The following is a 26,896-nucleotide window of genomic DNA, read 5'->3' on the forward strand; positions in this document are numbered from 1 at the left end:
ATAGATTTACCCCCTTTATAGACTTGGATGAGGTTGATTGACTCACCAACGCTTCACCTCCGGCTCTAAGTGGAATAGGAGTAGCAAATACACTGAACGTCCCTATGAGCTCACTACCATCTAGTTGGGAAGGGTACTCCTGAAGATGAAATCATTGTTCAGCCCCACACATTTAATATTGAATCAAATGGGGCTGGGGGGGGACAAACCAGGTATAATTCGTATCCTCTCCTGGAACATTGTAGGCCTCAAAAAGAAACTGGATATTCCAGATTGGCATGAATTTATTGATAAAGATGAGATTTGCATGTTCCAAGAGACGTGGAGCCTGGTACCCTTGTATAAGTCTGGTTACACCACGTTCTTTATTCCTGCCGTAACGCAAGGCCTGGGTTGACCTTCAGGGGGCCTACATATATGGGTCAAGATATCAATTAACTTGGATATCTCTGTCCATAATGTAAATTCAGAGGACATTCTACACTTATCCTTTAAAGGACCCATGAATGGCAATAGAGTTGATCTTTTCAATGTATATGCCAGAGGAAGCCCAAGTAATCAAAACTCGAGCACAGTTCTATCTCTGGAAACGGCTTTAGCAGGTATCCCTCCAAGTTCCAATATCCTCTTAAGAGGTGATTTAAATTGTACGTATGAACCCCTAAGTAATGAAGATCTGCTGGGGACTAGTGAGGAAGATATTAAATACTCTATCCCTCTATTAAACCTGAGTCCTATTAAGAGATGGACGGTCAGGGCCCTACAGATTAATGCCCTGACACTAGAATACAACCTCCGGGCACCTAACGGGAGAACAACTTCGGACCCCAATGGGGCTATGACATTTAACAGGCTGAATGGCCCCTCTCGCATTGACTATATCATCTTAGATTTAAGATTATGGGGGAACATGGTAGATATGGAGGTTAAACAGATGCCCGACAGTGACCACAATCCACTTTGCGCTGGCATTAGATAGGAAATTACAGGGAAGTCCATAAATCCTCTTCTTTCCTCAAACGCAGTAGTTCCATCTAACTGCAATCGCAGGTTAAAATGGCACAAGGTGGCATGTCAGGAGGAAACACTGTCTAGTATATCTCTCCAGGTGTCATCTAAGACAGTGGAACTTTCCCTTCTTAACCCCATGCTTAACTCTATGCCGGGGTTTGACCTCAGTAAATCTTACAAGGCCTTTATAGATATCATAGGCTCCCACTTTAAAATTGAGGGGACCAGAGGCAGGAAAAATCTTGCATATAAAAGTGGTAATCCCTGGTTCACCGCAGAATGCAGAGAAAGGAGAAAAGCCATCTCTATAGCCCTACGGAAAAAAGATCCTTTGGCCGTAAGGTTAGCGAGACGGGAATATAGAATCATCACGGTATCTGCAAAACGGGCATGGGAGGAGGATCACTGGCAGAAACTCAGGAAGGCGGCCATTTTAAAAGACTCTACTCTCTTCTGGGATTTAATAAACATCTTAACCAGAAGGGGAACTGACTCCGTCCCAAACAATATAACTGAAAAACAATGGTTTTCCCACTTTTTAAATCTTTACAGCTATGAGGATGGTGCGGAGCAAATTCCGGCTGTCCAACCAGACCCCGAGCCAGAGAGCACGACTCTTGAATCCGCTGACCCCGTTACACTCTTGGAGGTTCAGGCAGCCATTAATAGCATAGCCCCTGAAAAGGCTGCTGGGCCGGATGGTGTACCTGGCGATTTAATTCTACATGACCCCATTGTTTGGGCTAACCTCATTTTACATCTGATGAACCTCCTGCTACAGGGCCATACAGTCCCAGATTCCTGGAAAGGAGCAGAAGTGGTCGCAATACATAAGAAGGGAGCGAGAGAGGATCATGCCAACTACAGACCAATAAGTTTAATTGATGTAATTCAAAAGGTGGTTGGCAGGGTCCTGATCTCTAGAATGGTGGCTTGGTTAGAGGAGGGAGACATATTAACGCACCTACAAGCAGGATTTAGGCAGAAAATAGGTACAATGGACCAGGTTTTCAGATTTACAGCAACATACTGGAAAACTGTGTCCATTGGCATGGGGTCGTTGTATTTGGCCTTTATTGACCTTAAAACTGCTTTCGATCTTGTACCGCGTGCCAAATTGTGGCAGGTGCTGCATGACATGGGCCTACCGCGATACCTCCTAGAATTAATCAAAAGGCTGCACGATGGTACCTATGCGAGAATCAGATGGGGGAATGCAGGAGAACCTGCAGGGTGCGCCAGGGATGTGTGATGGCTCCCACCCCGTTCTCCCTCTTTATAAATGGGGTGGCAGACCATTTGAGGGAGGACCCAGTGGATGCCCCCACCCTGGCGGGTGAAAAGATACCGGCCCTCCTCTTTGCAGACGACACCCTCCTTATGTCTAAAGCCCCCTGTGGTCTCCAGAAACTATTAAATAGGTTTAGTACCTTCTGTGAAGAACGTGGGCTCACAATTAACACCTCCAAAACAAAATTGATGGTGCTGTCTGGCATTAAAAAAGCTAGGAGGATTAATGTTTCCCTTAATGGCATTTTATTAGAGGAAGTGGAAGCCTTTGACTACTTGGGAGTCAGGATAAATCGTAAAATGAAGTGGGACTCTCACATAGCTAAAATGCTTTTAAGCTTCAAGAGAGTGGCGGGAGCTATTTCTAGAGATCATCGTGCGACCTCTAGCAGACCCATTAGCCCTGCTTTAGCAGTCTATGATGGTAAGGCCTTGGCTGCTGCAACCTACGGGTGGGAACTCTGGGGCTTCGACAGAGTGCCAGATCTGGTTAAAGCAGAGAATAAGTTTCTGAGAGAGCTAGTGTGTCTCCCCATTTCCACTCCCTTAAAACCATTACTTCACGACATGGGTCGCCGTTCCTTTAAAGATATTGTTGGCCTTCGACCTTTACTTTATTGGGTACGCCTTAGAAGGACACCGGAGCTTGCTAACTATGCTGCTGTCCTTGATGATCTTATTACTGTCAATTCCCCAATGAAGATTGGCTGGCTGGCAAAACTGAGGGACCTGGCGATCAATTTGGGACTAAGGGAAGAGTGAACCTCTCAGTTACCACCCCCGAAGGAAACCATCAAGAAACTCTACTGGGAGTGGATTCAAGCTAGAGAACTGGGAACAAGGCACTATTCAGTGGCCCTCCGCCTTCTAACAACAGATACCACATCCATGAAGGTAGTTTGCGGAGTTGCAAAATTTCGGGGGAAAGCATGGCAAATACGTACAAAGCTTGCTAAACTGAGAATGGGGTAGGATATCAAGTGTTATAACTGTGTCATTATATTAACTAGCACTTTATTAATTAGTATCTCTTTTAAACAAACCAGACTTGACTTGTTTTTACCATTGACGTGTATTTTAATTGGCTTTTAAACTTGCTTTTTCGCTTTTATATCCTGTAACTTGTTTTTATCTAATTTTATCTCCTGTGATGAATTTGTGTTTACTTTTATGATACTCTGTTATCAACATATTAGGTAACCAGTCATAACTGATTGCCATTCCTGATGTATGTAACTCTTCCTGGAAGCTTTTATCCCTTATAGTACAATTTTCGAAACTTTTGCATCATTTTCTGAAAATCCATACAATACGGTACACTCAGACACGTTAGACATGGAAGAGGCGTTTTTGAGATCTTTATGCATACCCCCACTACCTTTACTAGGAAGATCATTCTTTGAGAACGAAATTATCCTAGATGAACTACAAGAAATGATTGAGAACATACCCACTTGTTAATCTGTGAGGGACGATGGCTTCCGGGGGAGCTTGATAAAATAGAGCTGCACTATTATTATTAGCACCAAGGCTACATGCTTCCTACAAGAAGGAGAGGATACATGTTTACAGGAACGTTTCACAAATAAAGCAATCATTTTCCTTCTAACTATTGATGAGAAAGACTCTTTAGAATGTGGAATGTGGAATCTGGAATGTGGAAGCTACCGTCTGATATCATTGATTAATATGGACATAAGTATCTTATCAAAACGTTTAGCACCAGATTGTGGAGAGTCATTCCCTTGCTAATCCATGACACGCAAGCAGTATTCATCCGAGGCCCCCTCCTCCAGGAACCATACAAACCTTGTGCATCTTTTCAGTTCATCACATGATCTCACAATGGGACAATTGCACTGTCTTTATTTGCAGAGAATGCATTTGATCATCTTAAAAGCGAATACCCTTTTAGAAGACTCGGAAGGGCAGGTCAGTGCAATGACTTTATCTCCAAAGTAAAAGATTTTATGAAAAACCAATAGCACAGGTCAATTGCATTTTTAGTCAATTCTCCATTTTCTTGTTCCCTGCTATGTGTTAGGCACCATATATCTATTAGACTGATATCACATACATCTGTAAAAATGGCTCTGTGATTATTATTTTGTCAGTCTGTAGTGGCTGTTTTTTTCTTATATGGGATCAGTAGCAACGTTTCAATTCCCCGCAATGACTATGTTTTGTGATCCAATTTCTGTCAATATGCTTATTAATTTAGAGAAAAGTAGTACTACAGTAGTAGTAATTACTTGCTACAGAATTCACTTCACAAATTGACTAGTGTAAATCTCCACCTATCCAATCTTTTCTATGGGGGCATCTTTGCATGTGCAAGTTTACTACTTAGGGCCCAATTCCGATCTCGCTTGGAAGGGCTCCGAACGGGATCCGTAGCGAGCGAGTCCGATTCATAGCCCCAGTTTCCGAACGACTCATACCGCTGTACTTGCGAGCAAGTATGATGTAAAAATTGCCTTGCACTCTGAGCGACTCATACCCATCAGCGAAGCCCTCCAGATGACTACAACATGGTCGACTCATGCATCGCAATGGGTCTGATTTCCAAGCGACCAAGTATGATGCACGCGTCGATCAGCCGGAGTGAGTCGGAGCCTCTGACTCAAAAAAACTCAAGAAAACGTACTTTGGAGGTCTTAGAAGGCCCCCCTTCACCCAGGGCTCTCCAAATCAGTTACGAGAGATGCCCATGGGCCCCACCGATCTAAGCGCTGCACAGTGAGGCGGGCACTATGGGGTGCCCGCCACAGTGTGTATGCTTTTCCCCGCCCACCCATTTTTTGCAATGGGAGCCTGTGTACGCGCCTATATGCAGGCTTCCATAGACTTCAATGCAAGTCCGAGCTAATCAAGTCCATATGTTTAAGGACACATTATACTTGCTCGCTCGGCAGCCCGGAGCACGTTTCGTCTGGAAAGCCCCCCCGGATCTGAGCTGTACGGAGGGCTTTACGGACGGGATCGGAATCGGGTCCTTACTAGTAAATTTGAGAGGGACCAGAGGGATTGGCTTTAAAAGGGGACTATGTACTACAAAAATGGAGGGGTTTAGGGAGGTAAAAAAAGGATTAGGAGCAGGCCTTGGCAAAATGGAAATGACACCAGTGTATTTCACATAATTATGTGCCAAAGTTATGTTTTTTTTTGTTCTACATTTAAAATAAACATATAAAATAAAGTTCATTAATATTTAACATGAACATCCTATTAATAATTTTCCTAAAGCTGAGTAAACTTTAAAAATGTTCCCTACACCAGCAAGGGGAGATCTCTGCTGCGATAGTGGAGTACATTTGAAAAGTTATGAGTAGTAACGTAACACTTTTAACTTAATTTTATGGCAAAAGGCCCGGAGGCCAATATTATGCAATATTCCTTTATTGCTTTGTCACACAGCAGCAACAACAAGCTTAGAATTAGAACAATAGCAACAGTCTAGAACACTGAGCATGCATATTATCCAAACTCAGGCAGCCATCTTCCTTCTTTTGTTGCTGCTCACACAAGAGATAAGTACAGTTTGGATTTGTGCTTTTAAAAGTATGATTAAGAGACAATAATTTATTAGAAATTCAAGTTAAAGAAATTTCTTAATTGTGGTAATTTCTATGTATTTAGAACCATTGTTAATATCTATCTATTTAATAAGATGGGAAAAAAGATTATGTTTAGTTGGTAATTTATAATTAGACCTTTGAGGTTTAAATTGTAAAGAGAATAGATTGTGTTTATTTTAAGGTCAAACGCGATGGAGAGAGTTCTTCGTGGGTTTTACTATTTAGGTGAATTGGTTTTAAAAATGGAAGGAAATTACCGTTGAGCGCGAGAATGACGATTCTTTAGTCACGTGAGGAAACGTCGATTTTGCGCGTGAAGGGGCTTTGAATGAAGCTTTGAGGAATTCACGAGCTGTGCACGAACGAGGGTGAACGTAAACATAAGGAAGAGGTTTCATTGTTCGCGAGCCAGGGAAGTGTTAAGGGGAATGCGTCCGGCTCGAGAGGAATTAGTTTTTTATGTGGTTAGTCTGGTGCCGGCCACCATACGCATGACGTTGCGTAAGGTGGCCATTTTGAAAGATTGGGAAAGTTAGATGGTTAAAAAAGGACAAAGGTTCATCCATATTCAGGGATATGTTATGACAGGTTTATAACAGTACGGCGATCGACAGTTTAGATTGGAGTGAATTTTGAGAGAGAGGTTTATTAGCGCTTGAGAGATTTAAGGTGTGTGATAAATTTATTAATACATTATTTAAAAGAGAAAAGTGATTATTTAGTAGGAAAATAAGATTAATTTTGAGAAAATAATTACAATGCATCAGAATAAGAGATCAGGCTTGGATGATAAATTCAAGCAGTACATGGACAAGATATTTGGAGAATTGGCTATTGACAAAAAGATAGAGAAAAGAAAGAGGGATGATCCTCGTGAGGAGAATGTTTTCTGGTCTACAGAGGAAGTGGAGGTAGTGGCAAGTGGCTCAAGACAAGGATGCGCAAAAAAGATGCAGAAGAGGAAAAATATTGAACCAAAACATAATGAAAAAGGGAATGAACGTAAGGTTCATGAGGAAAGTAAGGCTATAAAGGCCAAAGGAATCACTATTAAGGTGAAGAAAAGGAGCCATAGTGTGGTGGTGTGTGACTCATCATCCACAAGTGGGGATGTGGAAATCACTTGTTCATCAAGTTTTGATGACACAGATGAGGATGAAATTGTTAGAAAGAAAAAGAAATTTGAGAAAAATAAGGTGAAAATAGAATCAAAAATATGTTTAGATCCCCAGGGGGAAGACATTTTCGACCCTACCTTGATTCAGCATCCTTTATCCCCCCATTGGATGCCTGCCGATCATGTTGCAAAATACATTTCTTATTGGATTCGCAGAGAAATCCCGAAAGATGTAAGAACGCGCCTTAGGTCTGAGTGTCCAAGTCCAAGTTTGGGTAACAAGGTCGCTTTCACACCCAAGCTGGATCAGAAAATGATGACAACAAGATTCATTATTAATTAAGATCATTCACACCATTATTCATACTGTGTTTTATTGAGGGGACATACGAGCTATATGAAATGCAAAGTGGAATTGTGATAAATTGTACATCAACCTGTAAGTATGAATAGTGCAAGATGTAGAATCATGAAACAAAAACTGATTATTGTCTTATTGTTTTATTGTTACTTATAGTGTCCCCCGACGAAGGGCACTTGTAGCCCGAAATGCATTGGGTATTTTCGGAATAAACACTGCCTTTTACGAACTTCTGCTTCAGTCGTGTTCATGTAAAGAGGTGCGGACGGACACATCTTGGCCATTAGAATTTGGAAAATGGTATAAAATTCCACGTGTGGATGAAAATATAAATGTAGCAAACATGAAAAAAGATGATGGAAAACAAGGAACATATTGATGAACATAAAGGAGTAATGAATGCCAAAATGTCGTAATCGTGCTGTGTGATTGGTTTGGGGCGAGAGGACGCCCTTCCTCATGAAGTTGTTCTTGATTGGTGTCACATGGGCTCGCACCTTACCAGTTTGCATGCAACCTAAGGAGAACATATGACAAGTTTGAAAATTAGCAAAAAAATGGTGTGCATCCTATTCCCACAATTGACCTTTTTAAATATGCCACATTACACCAGATGGACTAAACTCTTGTTGCAGAATTCTGTTTGCAATTAAATTTGCAACCACTGTGTTATTTTGTGAACTGACCTATGTATTTATAGATCAGTTAGCAAAATTCCCAATTTCTACAGGCTCACAAATTGACTTACCTCATGCTATTAATGAGGTTGGTCAGTATTTGCTACCAACGAGGAAAGACAGCCATCGCAGGGGGATGCAGGCTATCATGTCTGTGATTGCTTTTAAATAAAGCAATCTTTATTTTGTTTTACACCCAACCTGTTTTCCTCAAAGGAAAACAGGATGTATTAAAAAAATTGAAACCCTTAACTCACATTTTTTAACTTTCTCCAAGTGGAATAGGAACCTTGGTATTACCACAAAACTACTGTAGCCAGTGAAGTTTGAATGTTTTGCAACCGGATTTCAGTCTCAAAACATTAATATATACCATTCCTATTTGGTATTTGGGAGGAATGCCCTAAACATACTCCTTTTAAATTAGAATTCAATTGTAAACCCAAATTGCGAACTGGTAACAAGTTACGAAATTGCAATTTAGGGTTTGTAGATGAGAAAAAGCATTCTTGCGATTGCAACCAACACGATTCGATGAATCGGGCTGTTTGCGACAGCAATAATGCTATGTACATCTGGCTCTTAGTGTTTCGTTGAAAGAAAAATCTGCTATACTCACCTAAATTACAATAACGGGAAATGGTGAGCAAATCGAGAAAAGATGAATGGAAGATGCTGCACAATGTAACTGACAACTGACCAGGAAGATATGGGACGGCTCATTCGGGGCAGAGGGAGGAAGGGAATAGATTTTGTTTTCATTTTTCTCTATCTATTACATTGTGAGATATCTTTGAGACTTTTGAATGATTGGCAATTAAAAAAAATGACATGTAAGATTAATATGAATAGTATACTTAGGGCCAGATGTAGGTAAATCTTATTTACCGATTCTAAAATACCGTGTCATACCGAATCGGTATTTCAGAATCAGAAAATGAGACGTAGATAAAAAATCGGTAACAATTACCGAATCGGAATCAGTCGGTATTCGAAATCGGTATTTTTCGAGTCGGAATATACCTACTCGGCAAAATCCGAATCGGTAAAACCCAAACTTACCAACGGTTCCATTGCCCATAGGAATGAATGGGTAGTACCGATTCGGAAAATACCGAGTCGGAAAAAACTGACTCGGTATTTACCGAGTCGGTAATATCCGAATCGGAAATTTGAAATTGACAAACATGTGAGCCTGTGAACCAATCAGGAACTCCAACCACACCCAAATCCAAAGCCACTGGGGAACTAACCAATCAGATCCAAGCACCCCACCCCAGTACCTGGGACAGGCCACGCCCATGCAGGTGCAGAAACCAACAGTCAGGAGAGCAGGAGGACAGAGTGTGGAGCAGGCTTCCCTGAGTCAAACAACACAGCAAGATGGAGAGTCAGGAGCCACAGAGGGATGCTGCAGAGCGCAAAAGGAAGCAGAAGTTCAGCCAGGAAGAACTGCAGGTGCTAATTTCAGAGGTTGTAAGACATTACAGCAAAATATTCGGGAAGCAATCTCTGCATGTAGCAGAATCCATCAAACGCAGCACCTGGTTGGAAATACAAGGCAAGGTAAATGCCATTGGTGTCACCCACCATGACCTTGATGTTCTTAAAAAACGGTGGTATGACATCCGCATTATCACAAAGAAAAAACTTGCTGCCCACCGCAAGGAAAGTGCTGCAACAGGGGGAGGCAGATACAGAGCCCCTAGACATCGAGGAGATGGTGGCATCCACCCTGGAGCAGGAATGCATCCACGGCATCGGGGACGCTGACAGCTCAGCAAGAGGCGCAAAGAAACAAGGTAAGATGCAAGTACATTGTCATTTACCCATTTACCTATTCCCCTCACACACACTGTGTGGACAAATCAGACTCCAGAACAGGTTTAACTAATGTCCTGCAATGCATCCTGGGAAATGTAGTCATGTGTAGATACCTCAGAGCAGTCAGCATGCATTGCAGCAAGGGGAGCAACAGACAACTAGCATAGGCAAATGAGAGACAGGCAAAAGTGCAATAGAAGTGTGTATTATCATGAGACACAGGTGAACAACTCCACTGACACAATGTCCATGTCTGTCCACAGGAGATTCAATGCGCAGCACAGCAGAGGATAGAGAGAAGAGGAGGGAAGGAGCAGGACCAAGCACATCACACGGAGGGAAGGACCAAGAGCAGGCAGCCCTGATACCTGAGGAGGCAACAGCACAAAATCCACAATCCCCTCTCCTATTTGGTAGTCAGGACACAGGAGCAGCTGAACAATCACCCACCCCCACAACACCATCCCCAGTGCTGGGAAGGGTAAGGTGCCATGATGTGCCCCCTCGCAGAATACTGGAAACATCTGAGGAGGAGGAGGTGGAGGGTGACACACAGGAAAGAGGCAACACCGAGCAGCTGCCCACTCCCAGAGTAACGCGGGCCAGTGTCCGAGGGCGACGGCCACGGGAGGCAGAGGATGTGCGTCAGGTTCAGGGTGTCTTCTGCGGACTGGAGGCCACCATGGTCAAAGTTCAGCGCCTGCAGGCGAAAGCGATGATGGGGGTTCAGAGGCAGGCACGCACAACAAATAACAAGCTGGATGAAGTAGGCAAGGGCATAGGGGAAATGGCAGAAAGCATGCAGTCTATGGCGTCTGGCATATCTGACATTACACAGTGCATGACTGTCCTGTGTGACAAGTCGGACAGGGACCATTTAGAGAGACGCAAGGCCCGTGTGGATGTGCGGCAGCAGACAAAGGCCCTGAACAGGTTTGCCACTGCTACCACTGTGCTGTGCAGACGGTCAGTGACGATGCAGGATGCCATAGTGCAGTGCTGCAACAATTTATCAGAAGGTATGGCCAGGATGACCTCTGCAATGGAGCTCGTGCTCGCGCATCAGACTGGCACTGGAGGCGACACTTGTGTTTTGGAAAGTGAGGGGTCCACCAGCAGGAGTGGTGCAAGCACTCCTGTGCAAGACTTACGTCGGGGAAGTGTGACAGGCCACACTGAGAACATTGATTCACAGCCACAGCAGTCCCGCCCTGTGGTCCGTGGCCACAAACAATGACTTTGCCCTCCACCCGAGGCTGTAGTCACGGTGGTGTTAACCGTGACAACACAGTCATGGAGTGTTTGATATTGTGTGCCCAATGTGTGCTATCAATGCTGTAGCGTAGTGAAAATTAAACTACTTACACAAAGTAACATTCCTGCCTGTGTCTCTTTACTCACTCAGAAATATTGCTGTGTAACCTCTTCCCGTCTCAGTCTCCCATCTGTAGCTGCTGCTGCCACCGTAGCATGGGGCTCTGCCTCCTCTGGGTCGTCATCAATGTCCTCATGATATGTGATCTCCACCTCTGTGCCTTCCTTGGTGGCAAGATTATGCAACATTGCACAGGTCGCTATTATTTTGCAGCAGATGATTGGGGTGTACTGCCGTGCACCTCCACTCTTGTGGAGGCAGCGAAACCTGCTCTTAAGGAGTCCAAATGTGCGCTCCACAACGTTTCGTGTAGATCTGTGAGCCACATTGTATCTCCTTTCACTCCTGGTGGATGGGTTGAGGTAGGGAGTGAGCACAAAGGACCGCAGGGCATATGCACTGTCGCCTAAGGGGGAGAAAGATAGACATTAATTGCAAGTACATGAGACGTAGATCTGATGTGAGTGTCATGGTGTGTCAATGTGATTTACCTAGCAGGTATCCATTTCCAAATTCTCCGGCAAGTAGGCGTGTGTATATTCCACTATTCTGGAATATATAAGAATCATGGGTACTTCCGGGGAACTTGGCTACGATGTCTGTGATGAGGTTCCCTGCATTACATATGACCTGGACGTTGATGGAGTGCGTCGATTTGCGATTCCTGTAAATGTGCTCTGTGGCTGCAGGTGGACAGAGTGGGACGTGGGTACCATCGATGCAGCCTATCACGTGAGGGAAGTGTGCCAGTTGATAGAAGTCTGTCTTGGTTTTTGCTAATTCTGCTGGTGTAGCAGGGAATGAAATGTAATGCCCCATCCTCTGCATCATGGCGTCAAGAAACCTCCTGAAGAAGCGGGACAGGCAGCCCTGGGACACACCACCGACTGCAGCTATCACGCTCTGGTAGCTCCCTGAGGCCAGCAGGTGTAAGCTACATAGCACCTGGACATGGCACCCCAGATGGCATGATGGCATGGGCCCTGGGTGTTGGGTGGACCAGGAGTGGGTGTAGGTCCCTGATCAAGTCCTTGATGGTGTCTGGGTGTAGCCTGTACCTCTGGAGTATTTCAGGCTCTGTCAGTTGGAACAGTGTTATCCTGTAAACTTGTTCCTCCCTTTGCCAGAGGTGCATTTTGGGACTATTTTTATAGCCCTCCCCTCGTTACCACCTGCATTCAATCCATGGTAAATACCGACTCATAAATACCGAATTTCTGCAAAATCTGTATTTTTGGGCTTACCTACATCTCCATGGCCTTTTTTTACCGTTTCTTATTTACCGATTCGGAAAATAAGAATTCGGTATATATGATTTTGGTAGATTCCGCCACGGTAATTTTACCGTTTCATATTTACCGAGTCGGTATATTTCCGACTCATATTTACCGAGTCGGTAAAATTCCGACTCGTGTTTTCCGATTCGGAAATTTTTGGCCTCCTACATCTCATTTCATGGATTCCGGTCGGTAACGGCTGATTTTACCGATTTTCGGCCGTTACCGACCGGTATTCGGCGACCTACATCTGGCCCTTAATGTTTAGACATATGGATCCATGCCTTCTCACATTAACCACAAGATTGGAAATTGAATGATCTTGATCTGAATCTCTGTGTGTTAAAATAAGCCCAAAGAAGAAGAAGAATTGCAAAAAGTGTAATATAGGACCAGAACATGATCCGTAAATAGAAAAAGTTTGTTAAATGGCCTGGTAACTCTAGATTTCACAGGTTATTCTCTATTTCAGTAACTTGGAAATGGGCTGGTATGACCACCAGGTGTCAATGATTATAGGTCCAGAATTACCACTCCAGTTTTAACAGGTGACTCCTAATGAGTTCTTAAGAACAGGAACGATTTTTGGAATCCAAAGTACATTAAAAAACTACTGCTTGAATAGATTCTAGGCCTCCTCCAGGTGACAGTCTTCTTTTGTACCTGGACTAATATCTTTTGCTGTTAACCGAGGTGTATATATTTCCTCAGTAAGCTCTAAAGACAAAAGAGATAATTTGGTTCATTTTCATGAGCTAATCCGCTGTGAATAGGTGCAAAAATAACTCAAGAGGGCATGAAAAGGTTTAATTGTTTGATTCTTGAGAATGGTGTTCTAGCATACAACTTATGCGATTTTCTACAATATTGGTGTCTGAATACCCCCATTAAAAAATATCATTAGGGCCCTATGAGTGTTACATTTTGATTTCACACCCTATGGCTATATATGCCTGAAATTATAGAAGGCAACACATTTAAGTAATGGCAATTCTATAAAGCATACACTACATTACATCATTTTAACTATCCTTATGTTAATGAGGGTTCTTACACAGATGGCAAGTATTATCAACCTTGTCTTCTCATGACCGCCAACAGCCCAATGCAAACCACCCATACACCTGGACTGGTGTAACCACTTTGCCATTACTATCTCTGTGCTCTGTGTTCTAAAAACAAACCAAGGTCAACACAAAAAATAAGACCACATTTTCATATCCTTCAAAGACTTCTTGATAGACAACCTAATACTTGAACTCATTTCTCACCCTATCAACTCCACATACAACACCAAAGCTCTTCTAACAACTTCAACGCTTTATTTCGGAAATCTATGTCAACATCCACACCCCACTTAAAACACACAAGTGCAAGTCAGGTCCTTCAGCATCCTGGTACTCTTAAGACCTTGCTAATAATAAACAAATGTTAGAAATTGGATTGTGGGTTGACTGGGAATGAGCCCTAGGCAAGCGGCAACCACAATCCTAGTCAGGGTAAAAAGCAAGCAACCCCTAAATTAACCCGTGCTCACCCTCTAGTAGCTTGGTGCAGATCAGTCAGGCTTAATTTAGAGGCAGTGTGTAAAGAATTTGTGCAACACTACAAACAGTAAAATAGTAAAAACTCCACACAAAAAGATTCCTCGCCATGTTATTAAAATAGAGCTTAATTTAGTATATAAAACAAGACCAAAACGACAACAATCCAATTAATAGAACTTGAGATATTGAATTTCAAGGTATTTAGGTAAAAATAGCACCTCAAAGCAAAAGATGCTGTATGGAATATCTGATTACCCCAGATCAGGACAAAGTCAAATGTTCAGACCAAAAGCAATGGAGTATGAGTGGACAACAAAGACCTAGTTAGGCGAGGCTGTGGTGCGAGATCCTGATGAGCCAACGTCAAGGATCCTGTTGACGGAGCTTGCATTGCGAAGACCAGAATCCAGGGTGCGTTGTGCAGTCGAGGCGATACGTCAGCTCAAATGAGTGGGAAAGCTGCAATGCAGACTTTCATCATCAAGGCTGCTGGGGATGCGAGGACCGTGCGCTGGGAAGAGCGTCATGCAGTGGCGATGCATCGAGCTGGATCCACGAAGTAGAGGTGATGACCCGGTTCTGATCCACTCAGCAGCGATGCGTCGATTCGGCAAAGGATGCGTTGGTTTCGCTGGAGCAGACACTTTAAGCCCACTTCCAAGGGTCCATAACTGGGGCGGCACCACTTGGCATGGCAGACTGACAGATGGCACAATCCAGGTGCAGAAACAGGGTGGTTGGAAGTCTTTTATGCCCCAGAGACTTCAGATCAGGAGGCCAGACAGTTAGTCCTTGGAGTCACTCCGTGTTCAAGTGATGCAAGTCCAGTCTTTCTCACACAGGCAGGAGAACAGCAGGCTAGCAGGTAAGCACAGCAAAGCAGAATTTCAAAAAAGCAGCAGTCCAGCAGAGTGGTAGTTCCTTTGCAGTACAGCAGTCCTTCTTCCTGGTAGATCTTCCCCAGTCCAGAGGGGTATTGAAGTGGTAGTGTTAGAGGTCCAGTAATTATAACCAGTTGTGCCTTTAAAGTGGAGTGGGGGAAGCCTTCAAAGACATACCTTTGAAGGACACAGACTTCTCTCCTACCCTGGCTCCAGACTCATTATCAGGTGATATGCAGCCCTTTGTGTGGGGACAGGACACAACCTATTTAGGCGTAAATGTAAGAATCTCACCTGTGTTTCCGATGGAACGTCATGGATTTGTAGTAAGGTCCACTACTTCCACAGAACACCCACGGCACCCTTCATACAACCAGGGTCACAAGGATAACCCAGGGAAGAAGGTAAACAAAACAAGGAAAAAAGGGGAAAGAATCCCAAGTTGGTTGCACGGGGCCAATTGGTCAGTCAAAATGGCACAGATAAGGCTGTAGGAAGGAAAAAACAGATTAGATACAGAAAATGCAACCCAAGTCTAGAATATTACATGTTTACCTCTATCTCTACCTTATCCCTTCTTCTTTAACTGAATGGCTAAAAAGCAATGGTGTGTGGAGCTTGTATCCGGTGCTGGAACAGATAAGGGGATGAGGTGAGTAATATGCCTATTAAAGGTATTGTCAACAAAAAAGGTAATTGGTTCTATATATGCCTACCTATTAATATGGCATAGCTTGTGGATAACAATGTCCTTGTGTATGGCACTTGTATCCGGTGTTGCAACAGATAAGGGGATGAGGTGAGTAATATGCCTATTAAAGGTATTGTCAACAGCAAAGGTATTTGGTTCTATATGTGCCTACCTATTAATACGGCATAGCTTGTGGATAACAATGTCCTTGTGTATGACACACTTCAGTTTAATACATAAAATAAAACAAGAATCTTTGTAGGCAGGTAAGAGCGGTTCTAGCTTCCCTTTAGGCTTTAGCAGACAGAGCGGATCCCCACAACGCCCAGAGCACAATGGCAGGTAAGCAACAGAACAAGTGAGTACATGACAGGCCAGAGCAAGAATCTGAGCAGTACTGCAATGGCAGGTGATCGGCAGAACAAACAAGGAAGAACGAGCCAGCGTGAAGCGATGTTACCGCCTGTACAGATATGCAGGCGTCTCTAGATTTCAGGGTTTGGAAGTGGCGGTAAACAGGAACAGAACCCGATAAACACCGCAGACAAGACCTCTCATCAGGGACTACGAGGAAATCATGCCGAACCAAACGCGAAGCGAGCTTCAACCTAGGAAACAGACAGGGAGGACGGAAACAGAATCCCGACGCAAGAACGCGAAGCGCCGAAATGCGGAGAAGGCTGGACTTTAACCTGTTCCTGCGCATGCGTGTCCCCGGCAGGCGGCCATACTTGTAGTTTCTGATTGCCGATTCTGGCAATCATGACAGTAAGTGAGGCTGGGTCCAGCTCTTCCCGCCCATCCTGCCTGGATGGCCCTTTAGGTCACACCTAAGCTCCTGTTGTTTGTGGCTATCTAGGGGAATACACAAAGCCCAGCTGTCACCCACCCCAGACATGTAATCAAGGACAGGCATCAGCCACCGAATGGCTAAAGTAAGAAAATGCAAACTTTCTAAAAGTGGCATTTCCAAAATTGTTATTTAAAATCCAACTTCACCATAAGTTTGGATTTTAAATTTTGATTCTAGAGACACCAGACTTGAATGGTTTATCTCTGCCCAATTGAGAATTACACTTGTAACATGTAATATGGTCATCCCGATGTTTTCCTAAGGGAGAGATAGGTCTTGCAGTAGTGAAACATGAATTTGAGAGCTTTTCACTACCAGGACATGTACAACTTAAAAGTACATCTCCTGCCCTTTAAATACATTGCGCCCTGCCCTCTGGGTTGTCCATGGCCTAACATAGGGGTGACATACATAAAATAAAAAGGGAAGGTTTAGGCCAGGCAAAAGTTTTTTTTTTACAGGTCCAAATAGCAGTATAAACTGCACGCTCAGGCTCTGCAATGGCAAGTCCGAGACATGGTTGGAGGGACTTATTAAGTGGGTGCACAATCAGAGGGGCAGCTCCTCCGCTAAGGTGGAGGAACATCACCCTACTGCTCTTCCAGCAGGAAAAATAAAATAATAAAGTAGTTATTATACATTTTTTCGCAGGTATGGTGCTTCGTTAGGGCAGGCGGAGCTGGTGGCACAGGGGTAGGAGTGTTTTTCACACTCCAAGTTCCTGTGACTGCTTGGCCAGCCAGAGACAGTCATGCACACTTTACATGTTCCCCACCAAGCTGCATTACACAGCCTGGTGGGGAACATGCCCATGCCCCCAGTCCCCATCTGCGGGCAATGGGTTGGCTCTCTAACCAATCACAGCCCTGCAGTGCAGCATTTTTATTGGCTTAGGAGAGCCAATCACAGTGCTGCACTGCTGCGCTGTGATTGGCTATGGGGGGCCTGGGAGCTACCTGGTTCAAGGACTCACCACCGTTGCCGGAGAAGCAGAGTAGAGACGGGACTGGCAGATGAGGTAAAAGGTATTTTTTTTATTTGCCCCATCTTCTCTACCCGCTCCTCCCTGCCCCTCCAACACCCTCCTCCCTGCCTCACCACCCTCATTCCCTGCTAGCCGCTACTGCACAATCAGCATTTACAGACCCTGGGCACATGTAGTGCACTTTACTAGGGACTTCTAAGTAAATTAAATATGCCAATTGGGTCTGAGCCAATGTTATCATGTTTTAGGGCAAGATCGCATGCAATTTAGTACTGGTTGGCAGTGGTAAAGTGCTCAGAGATAGCACTCTGACAAAGCAAAAATGACTTCAGAAAAAAGTAGGAGGGGGAAGGCTAAATGTTTGGGGGTGACCCTGCAGAAAGGGCCATTTCCAACAACAATCCATCTGCAGACAGGAAAGAAAATAGAAGAAAAACAGAACTCCAGATGACTTCATGATACTGAAGTCCCTTCTTTAAACATGCAGGCAACTCATCACATCAGCGAAAGCAAAGTACTATACCTACACCACCAATTAAACCATCAAAAGGAGCAAAACAGTTTTTCAAGACTATAAGTATAGCAACAACCACCTGCCCGATGCAACTATTCAGCACACCAAAGAAAATTGCAATGCTGTCAACCTCTTTTTCATTGAAACAATACAGATGATCTGACAAAACATCAACATCAACATCACCAAGCCTGCGTCACTCTTACGTTCACCTCTTTGAGTAGAATCATGCAACAGTCATCCTTAAAAGACCTATCTCTTTCAGATCTCACCGACACACTCAGTTTCCTCCAAGCCACTTCTTATGAAGATGCTGTCTTATCCTTGTTCTTGATGGTTAGAGCTCTTTAGGGAATGCTTTCTCATCCCTACTCACATTGTCAATTCCTCCCTCACTCAAGGAATATTCAGAGAAACTCTCAAAACAGGCAATGCTGTCGATCCTAAAGAACCACACACTACACCCTGATGACCTCGTTAAATACTCACCTACCATTGATTGGCCACATATTTGAAGGAGCAGTCTATATTCAACTCCAAGATCACATTAATGTTAACCATCTACTGCCTAACTACCAGTCTGGCTTTAGATCATGTTATAGCATTGTGGACTATGCTCTCCTGGCCACAGATTAAAATGAGCCTCTGCCTCCTAATGTTTCCGGAACTCTCAGCTGCCTTCAACACAGTCAACCAACACACACTCATATGTACCCTGAAACCGTGAGCTGGATTCACCATCAATGTTCTTCACTGATTCTCCTCCTACCTTTCGAACTAACACCAGTTTGTTCACAGGGGAACCACATTGTCCCAAAAGAACCCTATCAGCTGAGGATTCCCCCAGGGTTCTATACTATCCTCTATCATCTTGAACCTTGACATGTTGCTCCTTTGGTGTTCTACTCACAGATCTACTCACAGATAACAGCATCAGCCCTCACCATATGACAATGACACTCAACTAAACATTAAAGTCTCTTCAGACATCTAATGCCTCGAAAACTGCCTGCACATCATCCAAAGCTAGAAACCCAGTGCCTACCTGAAGCTCAATCTAACTAAGACAAATTCCTAGTATTTGCCTAGAACTACGAACAAGAAACAGAACAATCCTGGATGTTGGGCCTTGCCGTTTCTGTAGGGTCACTACAGCTTTTTTGCCTTTCCTTGCTTTCCTTGCCTTCCTTTGCTGAACCTGTTTTTGTTGGCTTCTAGGACTTGTGCTCTCCCTTCTAAACATGGTAAAATTGGCCTACAACTAATTGGTACTGATATAATATGGAGTGTATGGTATTATATGTATCCAGGGCCTGTGAGCGGGAACCTATACTGTTTATCTTCTGAATTGATAGTTCTACTTTATTTTGCAAAAGAATATACAGCCATCTGTCATAAAAAATGCTTCCGTTATATTTTGATTTTAACATTCACTATGGAACAGTCATCAACATCTTGCATACCGAGAAGTAAGCGGTGTAAGATAACAAGCACATTCCATTTTAAAGCAGAGATTTAGATATATTTATTGCTGCAAATTATTAACACAGATGTTAACAGGAGTTGAAAATGGAAAATTATTCTTGCATACCTTCGTATTTTCACCACAAATGTACAATAGCTTATTCTATAGCAGTTTAAAGGGTTTTTTGATGATCAGCAAAGCAGAGCCAGGGACCAAGTTGAACATTCCTCTGACAGAAGTGTAGAAATATAAATAAAACATCTGAAGAGTCAATATTGTGTTTCAAACCACAATTTCAAACACAATTAAGTTAATATTTCAATAGTGGATTACAAAGCAAAGCACACACTGAAGGGATTTAAATTATACCAATCAAAAAGCAAAAATGCTTGATTGATTGATTTTGAAGCTTTTAACCCTTTGGATGCGCCGGACGGCCCCGGCCATCCAACGTCATGGGTGGCGTGTGCGTCGGACGGCCGGGAGCCGTCTGATTTGTGCATGTGTGAAATGTTCCCGCGCTTTGGGAAAATTTCACCCGCATTTAAAGGGTTAAAGTGCTCAAATACTGGAAGTGGATGTTTTTACACTGACAGAGGAACCCAAACAAAAACAGCATTCCAGTTGGCTGTGTAAGAAAACAAATTACATTGCACTCACAAAGAGTTGTGAAGATCACTGAAAAGGTTATAGAAACGATAACAAAATGATTTACTACTAACCAAAAGGTGATGGATTCACATAATCAACAGAAAAGCTTGGTAAGTAGGCCATAACATTCTTCTAGACTGCTTAGGAGAAAGGTGGTAAACCCAATGAGATGGCCTCCTATTTATTTATTTATTTATTTAAAGGTTTATATAGCAGGAACATGACCTGAGAGGGTATCAGAGCTCTTTACAAATTATCAGGGCGAGAGAAACAGGAAGGTTGACAATAACAAACAATAGTAACAATCACAGTAACAGTACAGGAAGTAGCAGTATCCAGGTGGGGTGAAGAACTCCCATTAGTGCAACAAAGCACTACATAAATGATCAGGGTGAGATAAACAGGTAAGACTGGCAATAATAAACAATAATAACCATCTCAATAACAGTGCCAGGGGAGCTGGAGCAAGAATTTCTTCATCAGTAGCACTTTCACATGTTTTTTGAAAGATGCAGGTGAAGGGTTAACTCGGATTTCAGATGGTAGGGAATTCCAGATTCTCTGGGCAATGCCAGAAAAGGCACGATTGTAAGGTTTCTTCCTATTGAATTTCTGCGGTTTCAACAGACAAGACATGGTGCTTAGGGCACGAGTTGGGGGTACACACAGGTGGACGGTGTCCACCCACTTTTTTCACAGGGTGAACGCTGTCCACCTTGCCAATAATTTGGGCCCCACTGAATAATGTGCTGAACTCGTCCTGGTGTAATTTCCAGACACTGGGATGCTTCCAGCAGTGCCAACACATTATCTACTTTTCATCAGCAACAAGCAACAATGTGCAGGCTGGGACTTGGCTTTCTTATTTAACCCGTTCCTCGTGGGTGCTGCTGTCGGCTGACGGCGCCCCACCCACTCAATAGAACGCCCGCACCGCGACGGAAAAACCGCTGCGGTTAAGGCGTTAAGACTCCTGCTGGGCCCATAACAAAGGCCGAATTTGAGGGGTCATCAGGCCTCCTTTAGTTTGAGTCTCTTGACTGGGAGCAGCCAGAAGCCTCACATTTGATGCAAATGAAGCAGAGGGGAAACAAAGGCTCACACCTTGTTAGCACTTCACACATACTTAAGAGAGGCAGCTTTTCACTTTGTTCAGTCCCTGTTTAGGAGATATGGATGCACTGTAAGAATGCCATAAGTGTTGGTCTTTCCCAGTATTTACACAAAGCAAATTGCATTCATATAGAGCTTACTTCCCCTGAGGAGGCATTGCCATCATTTAAGTACCCCTATTTTTTCTTGTATAGCCCTACTCATTCCAAAGCAGGGTGTCATAGCACTTTTCATCAACACGTGCATATTACATGTACAATAAATCATATGTTTGTAAATTAATGTGCAGGATGTGTTACATAAAACTGGGGGATTGCAAGGTGTAGAAGTCACATATCTTCCACAGCTCACTGTGCTATTATCCTCGCAATGCACTCAAATGTGCACATGATAGACCTGCTAAACATATATGTGAGGGCTTTAGATCTAATGTTACTTCTTGGGATGCCACTTCCTGTAAAGTTGTGGCTTATGATGCCACTTTCTATGATGTCAATTCCTGTGATGCCATGTGTGATGTAATGTGCCGTGATGTCATGCGCTGTGATGTCATGCGCTGTGATGTTGGGTGCCGTAATGTTGTGCGCCATAATGTCACTTGCATACTGACAAACTAGGTTAGTCCCCCCTATGACTTATGCCCTGAAGGTGCTTCTTGAGGTTCTAGAGACACAAGACAGCTCCAGTTTTTATGCATGTACCTCAGGGTGTTGAAGTGTATGGATTTGTGTGTCATGCAGGCAATTTTAAAATGAATTCTTGCTTTGTGAGGGTGCCAGTTTAGTGATTTCAAATCAAGTGTGTTGTAGTTATTGTGCCTAGATCCAGTAATAAGCCTTGCAGCTGAGTTAAGGGAGGCCCTTAGGGGGCGCCAACTTTAATCTAGGAAGGCCACAAAGGGTTACATTTCCATAGTCCAGCCTAGAAATCACAAGGGTTTGAACAACTGACTTGAAGTTATTGAGGAGGAGGAAGGGTTTGATTTTCCTTTAAGATGCTCATTTGGAAGTAAGTTCTTCTGGCGGCTGAACTGATGTGCTCCTGCATGTTCATGTTCTTGTTCAGCGTTAATCCCAGTGATTTCATGGAATTGATGATGTGCAGAATACAACTGAGGGCTGTTAAATGTTTCATCCATTCAGCAATGTTGAGTAATTGTTTGGGGGGTGTAATTAAAATGAATTTGGTTTTGATAGTATTTAGCTTGAGGTGGTTGCAGGTCAACCAATGTTGAGCTTCCTGTAGAGTTGCATTGAGAAACCTAATAACTTCAAGAGAGAAGATTTTCAGGTAAAGTTGGTTGTCATCACATACATGTGATAATTGGCGTTTAATGATTTCAAAATTTTGGTTAACGGCTCCATTAGCACGTTGAACAGAGTGGATGAGAGCTAAGAACACTGTGGCAACCCTAATGAGACAGGTGTGGAGTTGGACAGGGAATGATTAATCTTTTTCTTTGACACCTATTTTGGAGGAAGGAGGCGAACCTGCCTAGGACGGGACCAAAAATCCCCATTGTGCGTTTCAGTAAGTCAAGGAGGCTGTCACGTTTGACCGTATCAAATGCTGATGAGAGGTTAAGGAGGATTCTAAGGCAGGATTCATTTTGATCATGCATTTGTAATGGGTTTTCAACTATATGAGTCAGGGCCGATTCAGTGTTGTGACGGAAGCCAGATTGGTATTAGTCAAAGAGTTGGAATTGCTCTATGTGATTGCATAACTGGGTATGGAAACATTTCTGGAGGAGCTTTGAAAGAGCCGGGATGCTAGAAGGTATTTAGATCAGTGTGGTCCGCAGTGGGTTTTTTGAGGATGGAGATTAGCTGTCCGGATTTGAGGCAGTCTGGTATAGTGCCTTTCAGTAATGATGTGTTTAGTATTTTAGTCCAGAGTGGGAGAAGAGAGGTTTTAATCTCACTGAAGAGATTGAAATGAAGCGGATTGCTGAAGTGATTTGAAGGTTTAAGTGTTGACAGGATTTTTAGGATGGCCATTTCATCAAAGGTTTTGAATAAATGCCAGGAGGCATTATGTTGGAGGGGTGAGCAGGACACTCAGGCCACACGGGTGGGTGGGGATTGATGTGTGAAAGCACCAGAAGGAGATCCAATGTAGTCCGTAAGTCACTTTCAATCTTTTCCATCTTTTCCAGGAAGAAGGCGGCAAGTTAATCGTAGTTAGACTGTATCTCAGACCCAGCAAGCGGGTTAGGTTGCCTGTTAGATTGCAATTTAACAAGTTCAAACAGTTTTTTAGGTCAATTCCTGGCATCTTTTAGCTGTTTCCTAAATTAGTTTGCTTTTGAGCTACGTATGCATTTGGATATGCTTCTTAGAGATCTCAGGTGCTTAAGGTGTTCAAGCGATGGTAGAATCTCCATGACCGTTCAACAAATCTTAGATTGCACCTTTAAGCTTTAGGCTACCATTGTACCAAGGCTTGAAGTCTTTTGATACTCTTTTTAGTTGGAGGGGTGCCATAGAGTCAACACTGTTTGTCACAGAATCATTCTAATGATCAGTAGCTTTTGACTTAGAGAGAGGACCTTAAAGATGGTTGGCTTGTGGAGAGGGAGTCAGTGTAGCTTCTCTGGGCATGGAGAGGCAGAGTCAGTTTCACTGCAGAGTTCGGGATCATTTATATGCAGGAGATCAGTCCGCTCGAAACTGTATAGATGGTGTCATTCAAACCCAATTAGGAAGCTCTAGCATTCTGCGTTACAACTCTCAGATGATAAGAGGGAAGAACTGAAAGGATTTTATTGAAGATTTCTAGGTTTCTAAGAGTCCAAAGTGGGTAGAATGTTATCTGTTCACTTGAGGAATCACTGAAAGAGTCTTTGATAATGCAGATCTTGGTAAAAAAAAGTGGGTCCTGTTAGAAAGTCACCTGATGAGAGACTCTACACATAGTTGACACCTAACATCAAAACAATTGTTGGGTTGATATTAAGGTGGAGTGCGTTCAGTAGAAACGGAAAATGTCTTCTTGTGGGATCACAAACTGGTACCAGACAGATCACAACCTTTCCGGTGGGGTATTATATGTGCAACTGTGGAAGCCTGTACAAGAGTAACTGGTGAAATATTTCCTAGGCTAGACTTGCCCAGTGGGTCATCATTACATCATGCATCTTGAAATAATAGAGACAAATTAGTACACTGTGCCATGCAACTTTGTTTATAACTTTTTATCTGGTGTGCTATTCCACTCCCTTTTATAAAATAAAGGAATCCCACTCCTTCTATCTATGCTGATGGCAGTTTGTGCTTCTGAAACATTGCCCCCCAACAGCATCATGGTAACAGTTTACTGATTTATCAATATAGTCTCAGACCCTGGTCCACTTCAACGTGGCAACACGCGGTACTAATATAGCCTTAAAGGCCCTGAACTCGAGTTATAATAAGTGTGATGGCCTTTAAAAACAGGTATAGCCTGAGGCATAAGGGCTATAAGTCTATCAGAACCTTCCACTCACTAAGGGTAGCATATTCTAAATTAAAAAGGGATAAAAAGAAAGACAAATATTGGAATGTTTGACCTCCGGGCTTATACCAGTCATTATAAATGAGGAGCTACTCCATTGTCTTCAATGGAGCTCTCAACTTTTCAATATTCTAATGTCCAGTACTTCCGCCACTGGAGTTTCCAATGTGATTGCTTTAAGGTATGTAGCGGTAATGAAGCATTCTGCACAATAAACACAGCAGAAACCACAAATAACAATCTACCCTATTAGTTTCAAATAATCTATGAAGGGCAGTACAAACATTGGCATGCAGCATTCTTTCCAGAAATTATTAAAACTACACACATTCCTCAATCTACCTTGAACTGTTCTCTCTCAGCAGACTAAATGAATTCAGGACACCTCCAAGTTACAGAATACAACACAGTTCCCAGATCTCGCCACCCACCTCAGACATCATAGATAAACACACCAAATGTCCTAGAAAATCGTTCTGGCACAACCAGTACCACATTAAATTAAAATATGAAGTCTGCGCCTATTTCACAATAACTAAACGAGGTTACAAAACCCACTGCATCACTACCACACTATTTACAACCAAGCAAAATGCAGAAAAGAGATACAGAGAATAATAGTGCACTTCCATCAGCATTATACATCCAAAACATTCTGACAACTAGACACTAATCCTACCTCACAGCAATCAAAGCAACACTCAGAAAAAACAGATACACTAACACCTCATTCTGACTCAACCAACATGCCATCAACTGTATAGTCAGAAATAAAGCTTTCAGCCAGCATGCCTGTACATAAACCCGGCTATCATGAGTATTTGTACTTGTAACAGCAAAAACAAGCAGATTTTTTCCAAACCTTCATATTGTTTCCCATTTCCAGGGACAAATATGCTTTCCTTTACCACCTGCTCTGAGTTGGTGGTAAATGGAAGTAGGGGGTTGGTAGGAGGTGTTGGGCACAGCAGAATCTGAAGGCTGGCAGAGGGTAGCTGTCTGTGTTCATTCTCAGTGGCAGCCGCCACAAAGAAAAAGTGGTGAGCCGGGGAGTGCGGGAGGTAGAAGGCGACATGGGGATCGAGTTTAATAATAATAAAAAATGGAAAACGTTGCTGGAGCTGCCCGCTGCCTCCCGTGTCGCCCCTTGGTGTTCTTCCTTGTCCCAGCAGACACTAGGACTAGATCACAGACATGCTGTGCAGTCTATGCGCTGCTCTCAGCAGGGATTGGCCTGAGCAGGCTGAAATGAATCTCTGCGCAAAGCAGGGAGTCTGTGCTGTTTCTCCAGCCTGGCTGTTCAAAACAGCCGGGTTTGAGATACCTAAGTGCGCATGTGTGTTTGTCCGGCCTAAGACAACCGGCCAAACACACATGTGCACTTAGAAGAGCACGTAGCACATCTCCTCCCCCCTCCCATGGCCCCAGCCTAGCCCATTCCTACTGCACGCTGTCTCAGCCAGCAACTGAAAAATAAAACGCTAAAAGTATATTGTTTTAGTTTTCAGCGGCTGGCTCTGAGCCCCTGGGACGATGCTCCTCCGCCATTGCGGAGGAGACGCACCTCTTCATCATGTGCCATGGAAGGAGGTCTGTAGGAGGTTTGAGGCTCAAGCCATACTGCACTTGCAGCACGAACCTCAATAGACCAGAGTTTTCAGCTTGTAAAATCAGGACCAGTATTCTCACTCTTGGAAACCCGGTTGTGGGAACAGACCCAATTATAATTTGAGCTGAGCAGTATCCCACTTAAGAATACCACTCCACTCAATTCATACTCAAGGCCTATGAAGACCTTTTACCCAACCATATGAGCGCTAACACTACCCAGAAGGGGTCGGACCAGGCCCAACCTTTATTTAGCTCGAACAAACACATTTAGAAGCAGCATTACATATAACATCTGCATAACACCCCACAGCACAACGCCACTCTACCGATGTTCGTGCCAATGGCAAACCTTCACCCTAGAAGCAGGTAAAAACAAGCAATTAAATTCACTGCTACGTCTTTCACTACATTCGGAAACCAGCAAAGCCACAAGGTGCAGACACTATGCTGGAAAATGTCAAACGAAAATAGCCAAAATGTAGTAAGTCACCCAACATTTACTAACACTCCCAGGTTGCCATCTGTCCAACATTCACCACACATTTGTGGGTATTTCTGGGCAACACTATCAAGAAACAAT

This window comes from Lissotriton helveticus, chromosome 10 (genome assembly GCF_964261635.1).
Source record: "Lissotriton helveticus chromosome 10, aLisHel1.1, whole genome shotgun sequence".
Taxonomy (NCBI): Eukaryota; Metazoa; Chordata; class Amphibia; order Caudata; family Salamandridae; genus Lissotriton; species Lissotriton helveticus.